This window comes from Schistocerca americana, chromosome 3 (assembly GCF_021461395.2).
Source record: "Schistocerca americana isolate TAMUIC-IGC-003095 chromosome 3, iqSchAmer2.1, whole genome shotgun sequence".
NCBI lineage: Eukaryota > Metazoa > Arthropoda > Insecta > Orthoptera > Acrididae > Schistocerca > Schistocerca americana.
The window spans coordinates 736,035,580-736,054,814 of NC_060121.1; positions in this window are offsets into that span (position 1 = coordinate 736,035,580).

Here is a 19,235-nt window from a genome sequence, read left to right on the forward strand (position 1 = left end):
AAATATTTTACTCACTACTGTAAAACAAAATGACCTAAAACGAGTAATAAATATTTACTATGCTCAACATTTGACTTATGTACAGTAAATCTCAATTTCGTACACCCTTGTTCAGTTAAATTTAATAAACCCTTTCTTACTACTATAATTCAAAATGTTCCAACCAAAGCTATAATTTGATTGTAAACCAGCCACATAGTGACAGCTATCTCTGCGATACTATTAATTCCCTTACGATCTGTAAACGTAATTTCTTATTGCCCATTTCCTTATTTATATCTCTTTAAACCCATGAAATAACCGTTAAGTGAATAAAGAAGTTAATACCATTATCTTTTTCTGAAGTGAAATCTAATTAAATCCTTTTTCTATAATTATCGATTTTAAATGGTGATAAAATCTCAATAAGACATTGACTCTTTGAGTAGCTCTTTGAAAACTGGAATAACTGTCTTATCTTTGGAAAAGTGACTTTAAACTACTTTGCATCAATGTATCTGTTCATTATTTACGCCACTTGCTTATCTTTCAGTGGGGATTCGAGCCTTTCCACTGTAAAATTTATTTCTGAGCTCAGAATTAAGTCTTACTTTTGTTTATTACAATCTAAGTACTATCTCACATACAACTTTCATGCAAACGAGTGACATTTAAAAAATCTAAGCCCCACACAAATCTTGATAGGACAGACAAAACAAAAACACAAACAAAAATCTTACATGCCACCACAACTTTTGTACTAACTTTAACACAGCAATCAAGGCTCATCCACTTTAGGTGTTGGCAGTCATGTTCCCTCTAACAGACCCTAAATTATATTTGCAACTCGTCACTCTACCAAGCAATGGAATTGAATGTCATCAAATAATAATAATTGATTTCGCCCAGGTGCGAACTCTATCTTCAAATATTAGGGTCACAAAATCACACAAATACCGCAACTGCTCAATTACCTTAGAGCATGCATGAACACAAAATGCACCAACTTAAACCAAAATGACTTCTAGAAACTTGTGCCCACCAGGAGTATCATGAATCGCACCCTAAGTCAACTTCTCCAAATATGGAACAAAGTTTCACCGAAATTAGGGAGTAATTTTATAACAACAGGCAAGTCCGTTACTCCCACACATTGTAATCACTAATAAACTTTACCCACGCTACTGCAGGGTCAGTTAATCAATTCCTCCACTTATGTAATCATAGCAAAAATCTCTCCACCACTGCAACCCAAAATAAACTCAAATAAGTTACTTTAATGTACTCTACTTTCTCTCATGGAACAATATAAATTGAAGAAGCTACATGACTAATCAAGTCTAACATCTCGATCACACTAAGATCTGATCTACGACACAGACCGAAAACTAACTTAATAATTCAATAAAAATTCTTGATGATATTCTCACAAAATTAATTAGTCGAAATCTCACCTATTGGGCGCAGAAAAAATTTTAACCATGGATGGCTGATACCAACTAACAGTACAAGATTGTTTAAACCAGAAACATTATCCAAAATTTCATTGAAAACAAATGTTATTGTGAATTCCTTTCATAGCTCTACACTAGACAGTAACAAACTGCACAATGTTCAAAAAAGAGCAAACAAAAAAAACTGAGACTGATACTAGAGGTGCCAATGCAACAGCTCATGCCACATACCCAGAAGAATTTTGGAAGTACGAAGTGAGCTTGAGATTGGGATTAATTAAAGTTCAAAAGCACTGCCTACCTTCACAGTAGAAAATTAGTAAGCTATATAAGAGATAATAGATCATTTTGAACCTTTTGAAGTAGCAACAACAACAATCTCAGGGGAGTCATACATCACTGCTTCCTTAATTATACCTCTTATACTAGGTATTGCTGGATAGCACCTTAACAACTGATGAAGGATGAAGTGTTGTGGATTCCTTTGCTAAATCAGTCAATGAACGAGTGAAACCATTTAACACATTGACTGTTAATATGCTTGTGGGATTGTTAGATCCTAGGTTTAAAAAACTTGTTTCAGGACATTTGAAGAGACAGAGAATGCTGCAACAGTACTTCAGAAGGAGTATGCTCCTATCATTGTATCAACTACAAGTATTATACTTGAAATAGAAGCATCCATGAGCAGTGCTAATATGTCTACTGATATGTCTATCAGTTTGAAATCTGGTGATATGCTTTTGATTGCCCAATAAGCAACAGCATAACATCGATGTCGTTATACTAGTCAGTCATTCCATAATTGACCTACATCAATATTTTCAAAATCTGTGACAGACAAGCATCCTTGTATATTACGATATTGTGCAAAATGGTATGTTATGTGTAATGGCCACTAATTTTTGTGGTGTCCAGTGCCTTCAGCTTCTGCAGAGAGGGTTTTCTCCAAGACAGGATAAATGCAACAGACTAAAGGAGAAGAATTTAAACAGCTTACTTATATCTGTTAATGTTGCATTTTAAAGAACAGACTAAAAGGACAAGAATTTAAATCTCTTACTTTTATAAAACAAAATGTCGATATATTGCATTGTTGTATTTTAAGCAATAAAAATTTTTAGAAAACTATTTTCCATTTGAAATGCCTGTACAAAACAATCGATAGTTAATCGATAAATCTGTAGTTTTTAATAATACTACTGATAAAATCGGATGTGGCAGGTATCGATGTTTAATTAAGACTAGGATGGAGGCACTGGCTATGAGAACTCAAATTGTTTAAATAAAGAATGCATGCAAAATAAAGAGCTACATCCATCCTATCCAGAAGCCCAGCACAGGCTGAGTCCTTTTCCTACCAATTCCAAGAAAGATTAAAAGTATGGAAAATAAGAGAAACTCTTAGGAGCAAAGAAATTCAAAACACAAAACAAATCACCACCATAGGAGTGGAGAGGAAACACAGTTCTGATTTATTTACTTGGATGACTTAGATTAGTGGATGTAGGCCAACTGACCTGTTTTCCTGCCACGTCTTAGGTTAGTTGAGGTGGTCCAAGTGACCTTTTTTCCCACAAAAATTTGAACTTCCCGCCATTTTCTTAGGGAGGGATGGGGGTCAGGCTAGTGGAGTTGGCCCAATTGACCTATTTGCCCACCAAAATATGAACTTTCGATCATTTCCTTGGGGAGGTGGGGAGGGGGTTAGGTTAGCGGAGGTAGCCCAATTGACCTATTTTCCCGCCCAAATTTGAACTTGCCACTATGACATCATTGCAATGTTGCCACTTCTATCGGCGTCATCTTGGATCCGCCATCTTAAATAAATTTGGCAACAATGCAGAGTGGGGCCTTACATAGGTTGCTCTACTACTGACAGTGTAGCTAAAGAATTCTCAATAAGAAGCTTTGTCGTCTGCTCAGTTTCAGGAACACGATACCAGGGCAACCTGCAAAACTGACATTCGTGTCCTAATGTTTTGCAAATATAATGGTGGAGCAGTGAAAGGGCTCAGTTGCTTTTGGATTAATTTTGCTAAGTTCATTGCACAAGTCATGGAAAATGTTCGCAAGTAGTGACATGTGTCTTGTTACAGACTTGACGTCATCTTTTGACATTTCAAAGAAACAGTCGAATAACGCATATTGTCGCTGCAATGAAGATTGTTAATATACTGATGTAATGGTATCCCAAATTTCTATTGCATCCGCCTTCTTTCTTACATGAATAGCAGGTTCCTCATCAAGTGCCATTCAAATGATATGAGCTGTCCGAGCATTGTCCCTTTGGTAGCGCCAATATGTGTCGGACGGTTTGTCTCCTTCTGTTAATGACAGACACTGACGTGTATTCCATGTTTCCCACCTATCTTCACTTGACGATTTGCGAATGTTTAAACGACTATTGTCATCACTCAACTGAAGCGCTGTGTCTGCCATTTGAAAAATTTTGCAGTCCCATTAATATCCTAGAAAATGAAAAAATAATCTGGGAAAGAATTCTCAGAACCTGAAGTGTTCAAGCCTGGGTCCATAACCTGTTGTGGATGAACTTAGGATATAATTTTATAGCAAGAACAAAACGCTTTTAGGAATAGTGATCTTCTTCCTTTAATATCTAAAAGATTACTTATAGCAACAAAAAACTTCATAGATTAAAAGTATGGAAAATAAAAGAAACTCTTAGGAGCAAAGAAATTCACAACACAAAACAAATCACCACCGTAGGAGCAGAGAGGAAACACAGTTCTGATTTATTTACTTTAATAGAACCCAGCGATGCTACAATACTTTGGCATTCACAGGATGTTCAACTAACGTCCTCAAATTTTTCTCTTTAGGCTTCTATTTCTTCACTAATATCTTTCATCCGTTTTTACTGTCCATTTGACTGCAACACGCCAGAAAAACAGTTTGGATCATTCGTTGGCATCGAGAACTCGCCACTTTCTCTCCAGGCTGGTTTTCTTAGTTGTCTTCTGCTCACGAATTCATGTTCATCAGAAAATTCAGAGGCTTTGGCCTCGAGGAATTCCATTGACTCTGTGTCATTGTCATCTGATACTTGACTTCCTCTACAGTGAAGAGTGTTAATTTTTACTTCAATTTCACTTCCTCGGGTGTAGGAAAGTCAAATTTAATATGATCATTACGGAAACTACAGATTACTTCTGACTTGAATTACTCAAGACCACTTTCTTTTTGCAAGAAATCCGGACTCTAAACCGATGTTTGTCTATGACATTCCCAGCAAGATGAATTCTGAGCAGATCAAGTTTTCCCACTGTTCCATTGTGCCATAGTTCATATGGAAATTTGTCTTGAACCGAATATCTTCCAGTGTGATTTAAAATATAGAGTTCTACATTGCCCGTATTGCAATTCTCTCCCCACAATTCTCTTTGTGGTTTGCTTTCATTCATCTTCGAACATGAGCTTCAACAATTGCTCTATTTTCAAGGTCGGCCACACCATTTTGTTGTGTAGTATAGGGTGGAGGAATTGGCACTTCTTTTCCCTTATTTATGAGCAATCCCTTAACTCTGTTGTTATCAAATTCTTTACCTCCATCACATCTAAACTGTTTAACAGCAACTCCTTTAATTTGAGCTTCATTAAAAATGTTCAAGCGTAGTATACACTTCACTTTGGTACTTCCAAAAAAAAAATTCACAAATGATTTGCTTCAACGTGTTAACTTAGCGGTTGGCAATTATTAAATACGTGATAAATGGTTACAAATGTATGTACGTTCTCTAGCTAAAGTCTCTATGCGTGCAACTAGTGTAGGAAAGCCAGCTTTCGGTCGCATTTGACAGATCACGCAAGTTGTGGCTATTACTCAGCAGCAGACATCATCTGTCTGAGCCAGAGATATCATCACATCTAGCTAGCCACTGTTCAACGAGACGAAGGCCACTGATGAACTTACATTTAATTATTAAAAGCAATGGAATTGTGAAGTAATTGTCTAAATTGGTTCCGTATGGTTTTGGGATTTAAAAGTTCAGTTCTGGTTTTAGTCTTGCTAGGAAAGCCAACGCTAGAGGTGGTAGGTGCAAGCTCTAATTAATTATCATGTCTAACAGTCACTGGGAAAGACAATAGCTCGCGGTTACACAATGTGGAGAAAAATTGTGTCACGAAATATTAACCCTGGATAGCTGATGCCAGTGGGAACCAAAATTACTAATGTTGTGTAGGTCGACAACGCACCATTTTTAAACTACAGTAACTTGGCGCCAGGCGCTCCAATTGATGCACGTTGTTTATATACTCGGAAAGCAGCAACACAATAATTGTAACACCACTGCCAGCTGATTTTGCTATTTGTATTGATTTTGGTTCACTCGGTACCGAGGATCTCGTTTTTTTCTCTCTTGTTAGTCCTCAATCACACAAACTCTCCAGTGAAAACATTGGGCGCGGGTGTAACAATGTTTTGGGAAAGCGCATTATAGAGACATCCGTGTTCAAGTGCGTTGCTTATTTGTAGTAATGACACGACACGACGGCTTCAGATTTCTATCGACAAGAGGGATGAGGGAGAGTGGGTGTGACGGCAGGGAGAGGAGGTGTGAAACAGCCAAGAAAAACCTTCTAAGTTACGCCAACTGGACCTAAACCGACATGTACCGATCACAAGAATGAACCGAAATTCAGCAAGTCATTGACAAGTTAAAGAAGGTAACATTTTAAAATACATTAGTTACACGTACACAGATACTGCATTGTGATGACCTGCAGTTTTCGTTACTTTTAAAACGGGTGAAAGTAATTTTTCGTCCATTATTAACTGTCAAAAAACAATGCATGTGTAACGCTATGGAAGCACACTCACAACGCTTAAATATCCGAAAATGATGCAGTGCATAAACACTCATTGCATGTAAAAACGCTTTCGAACTATTGTCAAGGAATTCGGCCGTAACGTATCAGCGAACTTCCTTACCGAGGTCCCAAGGCACGCATGCCAGGTGGCGCGAGTATGGTGGTCACATACATGAGACGCCTCTGCATCTAAATTCTTGTTCTAACAGGATCTGTTCACAAAAATAGCCCAGAATAAAACCGATTGCATTCTTCCTGGTGGTCCCAACGAGGCACCCCTTCCATCATGTGTTATCCTTCCTGGAAATCGTGAAGTCTTGCTTTGAACAAACAGCAAACATTCTCATCACTATGTAGAGGCTCCTATGTCCCAGCACAAAGGATGTCTTGTGAATGAGTGGAGCATTCTGATTGGCTCTTACTGGATTTACCCACCAAATTACTAATGCTGCCGGTGTCGAAGCACTGTCCGCCGTTTTCCTCTGCAGAAGAGACTTTCAGTGGCAAAACTATATTGTAAAGATGGCCATATTGCACACACAGTTAAACCCTGAATAACTGACAGGCAGATCGTCAAATACAGAAAGACACTTCCTCGATTACACTGGTCTACCACTGACGACGGAAGCTTGAATATTTCAGCGCGAAACCGATCTCCCTGTACCATATCGATATAGTAAACACACAATTCGCATATTGCGCCATATAAAATCACCACTTCTGCGTCCTGCATATAGCTATCGACCATCAGACACTCGTACATATTACGCGAAGACTGTTGTAAAAAGGCTGGGTCGGTTCCCCTTGACACAAAGGCGTTAGTGTTTCTGGCCCCTACCTGCATGCTTGCTACACCCCTCTATGGACTCTGGGATTACAAGAACATATGTATTTTCACATGGATTACCAGAATGTCATACCATTTCCGCGATACTTTTCGATATCAAGCAGTACGCTATCGATCGCTTGCACAGTATATTTCTGAAGATATAGACTGGAAATTATTTCTCTAGAAACCCGAAACTTTAGCGAGATGCAGCATGCTGCAAACCACTGAGTAACTAGAAACATATCCCATCTGTGAAGATGTTTACGTGAAAACTCGAAAATAATAGAGGAAACTAATATTTCCACCTACGAATACCAATGTCGATGATATAACAGATTCCAAAACCTTACAATTTACAAAGTCAACTAAGATGTTACTCATGCCTAGAGAACCAGCAAACGTGTTTTCGACCCACCTTTCACCTGCTAGATGTGCACATCACAATCGATGTTCTCTCAACTAAATAAAGATATAAAATGTGCAGAAGCAGTCAACTGGACAATTTACATTTGAGGGAATAGTGGTCCAGCGCAAACGCACGTCCATATTGATTCTTCTCACATTTCTATGGAGAAAACACCTAATCACAAAGGCTGCCCAGCAGATACTGAGTTTTATTTTTCCATTTAGCCGTCTAGGGGACGACACTGTTAGGTCAGGTACATTCCTATACCCCAACAGGCCTCTCCATTCGGACAGCTCCTGCTGTTAGCCAGAAACGTGAATGAATCCCGCCACAGGCCACCGCCGCTGCGTGCCTCACACCCCCAGACAGAATCACCCTGGAAAACAAGCCACAGACATACGCTACACTACTGGCCATTAAAATTGCTACACCACGAAGATGACGTGCTACAAACGCGAAATTTAACCGACAGGAAGAAGATGCTGTGATATGCAAATGATTAGCTTTTCAGAGCATTCACACAAGGTTGGCGCCGGTGGCGACACCTACAACGTGCTGACTTGAGGAATGTTTCCAACCGATTTCTCCCACACAAACAGCAGTTGACCAGTGTTGCCTGGCGAAACGTTGTTGTGATGCCTCATGTAAGCAGGAGAAATGCGTACAATCATGTTTCTGATTTTGATAAAGGTCGGATTGTAGCCTATCGCGCTTGCGGTTCATCGTATCGCGACATTGCTGCTCGCGTTGGTCGAGATCCAACGACTGTTGGCAGAATATGGAATCGGTGGGTTCAGGAGGGTAATACGGAACGCCGTGCTGTATCCTAGCGGCCTCGTATCACGAACAGTCGAGATGACAGGCATCTTATCTGCATGGCTGTAGCGGATCGTGCAGCCACGTCTCGATCACTGAGTCAACAGATGGGGACTTTTGCAAGACAACAACCATCTGCACGAACAATTCGACGACGTTTGCAGCAGCATGCACTATCAGCTCGGAGACCATGGCTTTGGTTACCCTTGACGCTGCATCACAGACAGGAGCGCCTGCGATGGTGTAATCAACGACGAACCTGGTTGCACGAATGGCAAAACGTCATTTTTTCGGATGAATACAGGTTCTGTTTACAGCGTCGTGATGGTCGCATCCGTGTTTGGCGACATCGCGGTGAACGCACATTGGAAGCGTGTATTCGTCATCGCCACATCGCCATACTGGCGTATCACCCGGCGTGATGGTTTGGGGTGCCATTGGTTACACGTCTCGGTCACCTCTTGTTCGCATTGACGGCTCTTTGAACAGTGGACGTTACATTTCAGACGTATTATGACCCGTGGCTCTACCCTTCATTCGATCCCTGTGAAACCCTACATTTCAGCAGGCTAATGCACGACCGCATGTTGCAGGTCCCGTACGGGCCTTTCTGGATACAGAAAATGTTCGACTGCTGCCCTTGCCATCACATTCTCCAGATCTCTCACCTATTGAAAAAGTCTGGTCAATGGTGGCCGAGCAACTGGTTCGTCACAATACGCCAGTCACTACTCTTGATGAACTGTGGTATTGTGTTGAAGCTGCATGGACAGCTGAGATGTACCTGTACACGCCATCCAAGCTCTGTTTGACTCAATGCCCAGGCGTATCAAGGCCGTTATTACGGCCAGAGGTGGTTGTTCTGGGTACTGATTTCTCAGGATCTATGCACCCAAATTGCATGAAAATGTAATCACATGTCAGTTCTAGTGTAATATATTTGTCCAATGAATACCTGTTTATCTTCTGCATTTCTTCTTGGTGTAGCAATTTTAGTGGCCAGTAGTGTATTTGATCGCTATACTTACAATTAAATATTACGATTGCGGTGTCATTTGGACGACATTCGACAATGAGCGAAGTATTGGAAGTACCCCGTACTGACGGCAGTGGCTCTGAAAATAGAAATTCTATACCATTCTTATGACTTCACATATTTTTCCATTTAAAAAGAAAAATGTTTCTTTCCCTATTGCGGCTATTGCAGCATTCCACATCAAATCCATACATTCTCTTACGACATTTTCTTTGCTGATGTCGGAACGCACACACACACACACACACACACACACACACACACACACTTTATAAGCTTGATGCTCAATGCGAACCTATCATGCATCCCCTACTACTAAGTATAATACTTCGCCAGTAAGTGATTGCTGGCGATATGAAAAAATACTGAGCGAAAATCAGCGATGAGTGCACATGTCTCATGAGTTTTTCTTCTGAGTGGAACAACAGCGTCTTAGAAAGAAAGACGTAATCGTCTTACAAGCAGCCAGATGTTGAAAATACGATCGGAACGACTATGTTACTCTCACAAGCGGTCTTGGCTCTACAGGTGCTCACATGTATCTCTACGATATCCTTGTTATAAACTATACACGGTTAATAAATCGTGGTAAGGCAAATCCTTCAAATGAAGTGGTTTTTCCACACAAATACCGCGACACTGCATATAAATGGTCATCGCCGGAGTGTGTATTAACAGACCTAAAGTACGGTTACTCGTCGCCGACGGTGTAAAGTCGTAATAAAATCACCGAATTTAGAAAGTGATTCGGCTAAGGAATATGCTATGATGCTGGTATTTGCAGCTCCGTCCTGCAGCCACTAGATATTCCTCCAGTATTTGTAATGCCTTCTGCCTCAATGCCACGTCAGAGGTTCTGCAATGTATCGACTGCGTTACAGATGATGATTCATTGAGATTTATCACAATAGTGTGCTGATTGAGGTCAAAAGAAATGTACACAGGATTTTAAGATCGCTTGCGCTATGCATTCTGGTAGAAATGCTGTCTGCGATTTGGAATCAAGTCTTTCCATTCAGCCACATATGTGTTGGATCCTATAGAGAAGTCTTTTAATGATTACAGCCACTAGTGAATCATATTTCTGGCACTCTCATATGTCTAAACGAGACACCTTTCTAAAACCTATCTGCTACAGTAAACTTCCAAGGTTGTGTTAGGTAGTCCCCTCAGTCTCTGCGCTACCATCCCTACAGCTTTGCGCACTTAATCGTTCCAATTTTAGTCAGAACTGAGTAGAAGTCGGAGAAAGCTACATGTACCACATTCTGCAGTCCATGTAGAAACAGGCTAAACTGAATTAGTGTGACAGGACCGTGTTTTGACCATTCAATGGAAATAAGAACATGTTGTTATAGTGCCACCAGCGCAGAAAGAAGCCTGCTCTTGCAACACAAGGTAGTATAAAGCCAGTAGAAACAGTTACGGTGTTGTTTCTTGTTGGGAAAATTAGAAAGACTCAACATTATACAGGTACTGCAGTCCAAAGCAGATCCATGTATCCATGTCCCACAGGGTCCACTCACATCTATCACCCCAACATTCTATCATCGTTATTCAGTACCATCCAACAGAGAAAAATTACAATCTTTACAAGCTCCGCTAATTACATCTCTATGAGAACTCGACAATATTTTTACTGCATCTCCATATTCCCACATATCGAAAACAAATACCGTCTATGTGCCGGCATCGAGCACATGTGGCAATCCTATTAAATATACAGGTACTGATCCATTGCACTGACCAGGGTAAAGTTTTATTGCCTGTACTGTAGGAGGATAATCGTATCCCACAGACTATACTATCGGTCACACGAGATGCTCCCTGTGTCATCGTTTTTTCTTCAGCTGTAACACACTTTGTACACTGCCATACAATTTGTTTTTTTTCCGTCACGACTTCAAGGTCTTTGTCTGGTTCTAAACTACCATTAACACATCCTGATCCATTGCCTCTCACAGGAAACTAGACGTCGCATGGTGTAAATCATGTTGTTGCTGCTCTTACCATGACACACACACACACACACACACACACACACACACACACACACACACACACACACACTGCCCCAATGAGTTTAAATAAAAGACAGTCACAATATAAGGAAACTGGAAGAGTTTTGTGGCGTTGAGGAGCGTTTCCAAACTGATCTCCAAAGGTGTTTACCCACCTCTACATTTAAACTCATCTGTCAAAGTGATGTGATAGCTGATTACTCTGTGTTCCGTTTCTATTGATTCCTCATATTGCAGTCATGTATGCATTCAGTATTTCGGTTCTAGCCATCCCCAGCAGGTGTTGTCCCTCCACCAAAACTATTTCTCCATGTTAAACAAGCGATGTCAGTCAATCATTATGTGGTAACCAACAGTGTACCAGTGGATGGATGGGATGGAAAATACACTGATAGTACAAATAATTATAGCAATTTTACAGTAATTTCAACACTGACCAATGATTCATCAGCATGCTTCCCAGTTCCAGTATCATTGCTAAGCCACCCCCTCCTGTACTTTGCGAGTACCATTGTGAATGTGGATAGATGACTGTGCAGTATGTCTATTCACTTTTAACTATCGAACATACACATCATCAAAGTATACCAGACAGCGAGCTATATATTTCTAGCACCTCGAGACTAGTGCGTAATTTACAGTCTTTCTCTATGCGGATGGTAGTCACAGGATATTCTCGCATTCTTAGGACAAAGTTAGAGACTTAAAGACCCCCTTCACACTGTCCTTGACCAAACTGCCTTGCAGCACCATTACCAATTTAAACTGCAGCTAATCAGAAGTAGACCGCCTTGTGAGTGAACGGACCTGGCCGCACCCATACAAGTGAACAAGATTTCTCCAGATGGGTGCATGTCGAGGAGGTTAGCACCTCTTATTGGTGTATAGTTGTAGATTTGAAAGTGTTGAAATGTAATGGTAGATGGTTAAGAAGAACAAGAAACAGGTGGTTTTTGTGCATGACGGAGCTCCAGGCAGATGGAGTTCGAAGCATTTTATGTAAATCAAATAAGCTATCAATTCTAAAGTATTGGTGTCTCGTTTAGACATATGAGAGTACCAGAAATATGATTCACTAGTGGCTGTAAGAATTAAAAGACTTCTCTATAGGATCCAACACAGATATGTGGCTGAATGGAAAGACTCGATTTCAAATGGCACACAGCATTTCTACCAGAAAGCGTAGCACTAGCGATCTGAAAAATCCTGTGTACATTTCTTTTGACCTCAATCAGCACACCATTGTGATCATTCTCAATCAACCATCGTTTATAACCCAGTCGATATATCACAGATACTCTGGCGTGGCAGCGAGACAGAATGCATTACAATTACTGGAGGAAAATCTAGCAGCTGCATTAGGGAGCTGCAAATACTAGCTTCATACCACGTTCCTTAGCCGAATCACTTTCTAAATTCGGCGATTTTATTACGAACTTACACCGTCGGCTACGTGTAACCGCACTTTAGGTCTATTAACATACACTGCGGTGTTCACCATCTATTTTAAATATCGCATTATTTATGTGGAAAAACCACTTCATTTAGTGGTAATGCCATACCACGATTTATAAACCTCACGCCACCTGGCATGCTGGCCTTGGGACCTCTGTAGGGAACAGTTCACTGATATGTCATGGCTGAATTTCTTAACAGTAGTTCGATAGCGTTTTTACATGCAATGAGTGTTTATGCACTGCATTATTTTCGGATATTGAACCGTTGTGAGTGTGTTTGTATAGCGTTACATATGCATTGTTTTTTGACAGTTTATGAGTTGTTTGCATGTCTGTTGCATTATTTGGTGAACTTGTCTGTGGGCTTTGTAATGCATTATTTCGATAGTTTATAATAAGTGAGCGTGTTTGCACAGCCTTTTACACAGCTTATTTTGACAATTTACGAGTTGCTGGCCTGTCTGTACATCAATGTACTGCATTATTTCGGTTATTTATGAGTATTTGCAGGTCTGTATGGTGTGCAGTGCATTATATCGACAGTTTACAATTAGTGAGCATTTTTTCAGAGCATTTTACATGCATTATTTTGACAATTTACGAGTTGTTTACGTGTCTGTACATTAGTGTACTAAATTATTTCGGTAATTTACCAGTAGTTTGCAGGTCTGCAGGCTATGCAATACATTATTTCAACAGTTTACAATTAGTGACCATGTTTGCAGTTTGTTATACATGCATACTTTTGACAATTTACAAGCTGTATTCATTCTGCATATCAGTGTACTACATTATTTCGGCGATTTACGAGTAGTTTGCAGGTCTGTAGGCTGTGTATTGTGACCCCAAGCATGTCAGGGCGAGTGTTTTGTATCAGTGTAATAAATAAATAAGCTATGTGAAATCCATCGCTAAATAAATTGCTCCTAATGAAATCAAGTACACTTCTTCCTCTCCAGCAGCCCGGCACAGTCTGAGTCCTTTTCCCATCATTTATGGGCCCCCTGACCGACATGGGACGACTGCACCCTCTAGTGGCAGTAGTGTGCACTACATCCCAAATCAACTTTGGTGTAGGGGATGTGGTTTGTTCACAACAAAATGCAGTCAATTGCAGGATAAATATGTGTCACCACTTTTTCATGTTAACCTGCTGATAAAGAAGAGAAATACAAAACTGCTACCACATTAATTACATGAAATATGTATTTATCATGCCACCTAGCAGAATGCAAGTTAACCTTTAGTTCACAAGGAGAATTTTTTGACACTTTTTGAAAGGATGGACTGCTGCTCACCATACAGCAAAGATGTTGAGTTGCAGACAGGTATAACAAAAAGACTGTTGGGTTTTCTAAGGTGACTTTTTTGACAGTTTTTGAAAGGATAGACTGCTGCTCACCATACAGCAAAGATGTTGAGTTGCAGACAGGTACAACGAAAAGACTGTTGGACTTTCTAAGGTGACTTTTTTTGTAACATATACTGCAAGGTGGGGTCCTGGGATCTTTATGTTTAAACTGAGATTTCAGGTGTAAAACATTTGAACCTTTATTTTTAGAATTATTTAACTGTCGTTTAAATACTCCTTTTTATTTTGTTGTACTAAATAACACTTGCAGCATATTACTTTTTACTACAATCACATAATTTTGTGTGTTTCTTTTTTTAAAAATAGTATACATAAATTAACTGTAAAATTATAGTACTGGTACCTCAGCAGTAACTAAATTTTCATACGAAACTAAATTCCAGGGTTTAAACATGCACATAAAAACAGCAGTTGGCAAGTACAAAGAGAAAGTATGCAAAACTGACTTTCAGTACTGGGGTATACATCTTTTTTATCAGAACTAAGAACAAATTTGATTTTAACTAACATTTTCAGTATTTTTAGTATGAGCATCACAGTTGCTGCTGGAAAAATCAGAAGTTTGGTTCGCAATGCTTGAACTGGCATTCAAGCGAACTGAAATAACTGATGTACACATGTGGTTTGCTGTGGTTGTAAACACATTAAATCTCAAAGCTGCTACTATAGCCATGGATGTATACTTCAGCACACAACAGAACAGCAATATACATTTTTAAAGAAGTTATTGATCAACAGAACGTCTAAACCACTTGCGCAACACATACAACAGGTTTTGAAGAATGAACTGGTGGGTGACATGAACCCCTCCAAGCATTGCTGACGTCTACAGGGTACTATCAGGGAAGGACACTTACCAGACATGGCACTACAGCACATTTGGCTGGCACAGATGCTCAGTGCAGTCAAGGCAGTGGTAGTTACCTGCACAAAAGACAATGTCCAGACACAGTTAATGACAGCAGACAAAGTTTACATGACAATGGACAATTCGCATACGCCATATATGACACTGGTTGTGGAAGATAGTGCGCAACAAGAGACCACAGATGTACAGAAGAGCCAGCATGAGGATTTGGCCAAACGGCTGCATGAACTTACATGTCAAGCTGATGGATTATGATAATAAGTGTTGCTGTTGTTACAATACAGGAAGAGTTCTCCTGGTCAAAAGAAAATAATGACAGGACTAGCAGTGGTAGCATGCAGGAAAAGATGTGTTGGTACCACTAATGACTGAATGCATGCCCAAACAGTGACAGTGGCTGGCAGAAGGTACGACAGTCCATGAGAACCAACAGAAGTGTCTTCAGCAGGGAGGTGAGCACAATGAGGCACCCAGGATAGTGTGTAGTTTGTCAAAGTTATCCACCCATTAACAGAGGTTATATAGGTCATGTCATTACTGTCTGACTGATTTGGGGTCAGATGTCAGTGCAGTGCAATTTAAGGATTATCACACTGCCACCATGGCCTCACAGGTGCACCTCATGGTGGCAAATGCATCACTGATAACGAACTATGCACCTATGAAATGGAGGTGGATTTAGGATTTAGACAGAGCTGTCATTGGAACTTTGTGCTAACAGAGGTGTCAGAGGATATATTAGGCACCAACTTCCTGTGCAATATGAGAATCAAGACGAATATCAGTGCTGCACATTTTAAAAGAGATGATGAAGTCATCATAGGTATGCATGGACGAGACATATGTCTCGCTATAGGCTGCATGCACAAAGAGGTGGCACGGGGTGGAAATTTCAGCATAAACACACTTCAGCCTATGGTGTAACATAACACAGTGCACCACATTAGAATCACACCCAGTATCACAATGAGCAAGAAAGTTAGTCCCAGATCACTTTAGAGTGGCAAAGGCCAAATTCGAGGGTTTATTAAAAGTAGATGTGCTATGTACTTCTGATAGCCCATGGGCATCATTGTTACAATTAGTAAAAAAGGAGGATGGTACTTGGAGATGTTGTGATGACTATTGCAACTTGAACGCCTGCACACTTCCAGACCATTACCTGAAACCCGACATCTGGAATTATACTACTGCCCTTGTAGGATCGGCAGTCTTAAGCAGGATTGACTGTAAGAAGGCATACCATCAGATACCAGTTGCAGAGGTAGATATACCAAAGACAGCAGTCACAACGCCTTTTGGGTTGTTCAAGTACATCCAAATGCCTTTTGGCAGACGTGGCAGAGGTTTGTGGACAATGTTTAAAGTGTTGTTTCAAGTATCTAGATGATACATTGGTGTACTCAGAGATAAAAGAGTTGCATGAAGAACGCCTCAGGTCCATTTTCGAAAGAATCAAGCAGTATGGAATATTTCCAGAATGAGATTTTCACTCTGCAGCGGAGTGTGCGCTGATATGAAACTTCCTGGCAGATTAAAACTGTGTGCCCGACCGAGACTCGAACTCGGGACCTTTGCCTTTCGCGGGCAAGTGCTCTATCGACTGAGCTACCCAAGCACGACTCACAGCCAGTCCTCACAGCTTTACTTCTGCCAGTACCTCGTCTCGTACCTTCCAAACTTTACAGAAGCTCTCCTGCGAACCTTGCAGAACTAGCACTCCTGAAAGAAAGGATATTGCGGAGACATGGCTTAGCCACAGCCTGTGGGATGGTTCCAGAATGAGATTTTCACTCTGCAGTGGAGTGTGCGCTGATATGAAACTTCCTGGCAGATTAAAACTGTGTGCCGGACCGAGACTCGAACTCGGGACCTTTGCCTTTCGCGGGCAAGTGCTCTACCGACTGAGCTACCCAAGCACGACTCACGCCCCGTCCTCACAGCTTTACTTCTGCCAGTACCTCGTCTCCTACATCAATGAGAAGAAACATACCTTCCGACAGCAGCAGGTAATACTTTTTGGTCACAAGGTGTCGGCAGACGGAATAAGACCCCTGATGGATAAAATAGCCGTTATGAAAGAAATACCTAACCAACAGATTAGCAAGAAATTAGAAGATTTTTAGGGGTACTAAATTTCTACTGTCAACACCTGCCGTGGGCAGTCAACATTCAGGCACCATAGACAGCTACACTGGAGGGAAAAATACGAACTGGCAAGCGGTTCCCAGAGTGAATCCCAAACCTGAAAAAGGCATTTCATCAAGTGAAAGCAGATCTGAAGAAAGTGGTTCTCTTGGCACACCCGGCACTGCATGAACTGTTAAATATTAGTGGTCAATGTAAATCAACAGGCAATAGGTGCAGCCCTCCATCAATTTGCAGAAAACCACTGGTAGCCTCTGGGTTTCTTTTCACACAAACTCACAGCAGTGCAGGTCAAATGGAATGTGTACAACAGAGAACTTCTTGCATTGTACGAAGCTGTAAAGTATTTTCATCCCTACATTGAAGCCATAGCATTTGCTGTCTACCTACCTATTACATTCACATTCAGTAAATCTAATGATGACTGCTCTCCACAACAAGTCTGACAACTAAAGTTCACTGGCCAGTTCATGACAGAGTTGCATTATATTAAGGGAGCAGGAAACAGTGTGGCAGATTTCTGGTCAAGGGTCAATACCATCTCGCAGACAACCGATTATGAACATTTGGCAACTACACAGGCCATAGATCCTCAACTGCAAGAGTATAGGCAGGACATCACTACTGGACTGAAACTTAAGAAAGTGAGGCTGTTGGGGAAGAAGGTTATCATTTGGTGTGACGTTTTGTGAGCCAAAACCTCAATCTTTTGTTCCTGAAAAGCTGCAGAAGGTGACCTCCAATAGCAACCACGGGCTGGTGCACCCCAGTTTGAACAGTATTGTAAAACTGGTCATAGAACTTTTTGTGTGCCCAAGCATTAAGAAAGATTGTCATAGGTGGGCAAAAATGTGCATGGCATGCCAAAAATGCAAGGCCAGATGACATGTGCACAAACCAGTAGGAGAATTTCCACCATCTACAGAGCAGTTTGTACAAATTCATCTAGACATTGTAGGACTGCTGCCACCCTCAGAAGGGTAGTGTTATTTATTTACTGCTGTAGACTGATTCATGCGATAGGCAGAAGCATTGCCATTGGCTGACATATTAGCGGAGACAGTGGCACAAGTGTTTCTGGCGACTTGGATTGGTCATTTCAGTTACCCCCTACATGTGACCACACACTAGGACTACCAATTTGAATCAATCTTATTTTTAGAGCTGGCAAAGTTATGTGGATTCTGGCACAACCACATGACAGTCTTTCACCTGAAAGTAATGGCATGCTTGAGCATTGGCACAGGACCTTAAGGCTGCCTTGATGTGCCATGTCTAGATCTGGACTTCAACCTTACCAGTGGTGTAGTTGGGATTACAGACCACTAGAAAATCAGATTTAGGAACTTTCACACGAGAACTGGTTTATGGGGAAGACCTATTCCTGCCAGCAGAATTTTTTATTGCACCTTTGGAAGCAACAGTGAGAGGCATGCCCTATGTTCTGCAGCGAATGTGAAAACACATTTCCAAACTATGTCCTGCATCGGGTTCTCAGTGTGGGGAAGGCACCCAGTTTGTACACAAAGACCTGGGGAGTGGATGGACAAATGCAATATGACAACCCCTGAAACCACCTTGCTCTGGGCCGTACAAGGTATAAACAAGAGAGAGCCATACAATGACGATAGAGTTTCATGAAAATCAGCAAACTGTCTCCATAGACCAAGTGAAACGTTCCCACAAGCTGTTGCCCGAGGGAGAGACAGGACAGCAATGACAGAGATGGCCCCTGTACTGATGGATTGGCAGGAAGGAGAGACGACATGGGTAAGGAGCCCATTACCCTCAATGAATTCAACAACCTTGGAGAGGGAGCCACAGATGTTTCTGAGACGTTCTAAAGCTGGCGGACGCATAGCATGCAAGTATCCCTACATCCCTGAAGCTTTGCTGGGAATTGCTGTCACCAAATTGAGCAAACGCTGCATGTTGTTGTTTATTCCTTGAAAGAAAACAGAGACTGTTGTTTATTCTTTGTTATATTTGTGTTTCTTTGTTTTTTAATTGATTGAA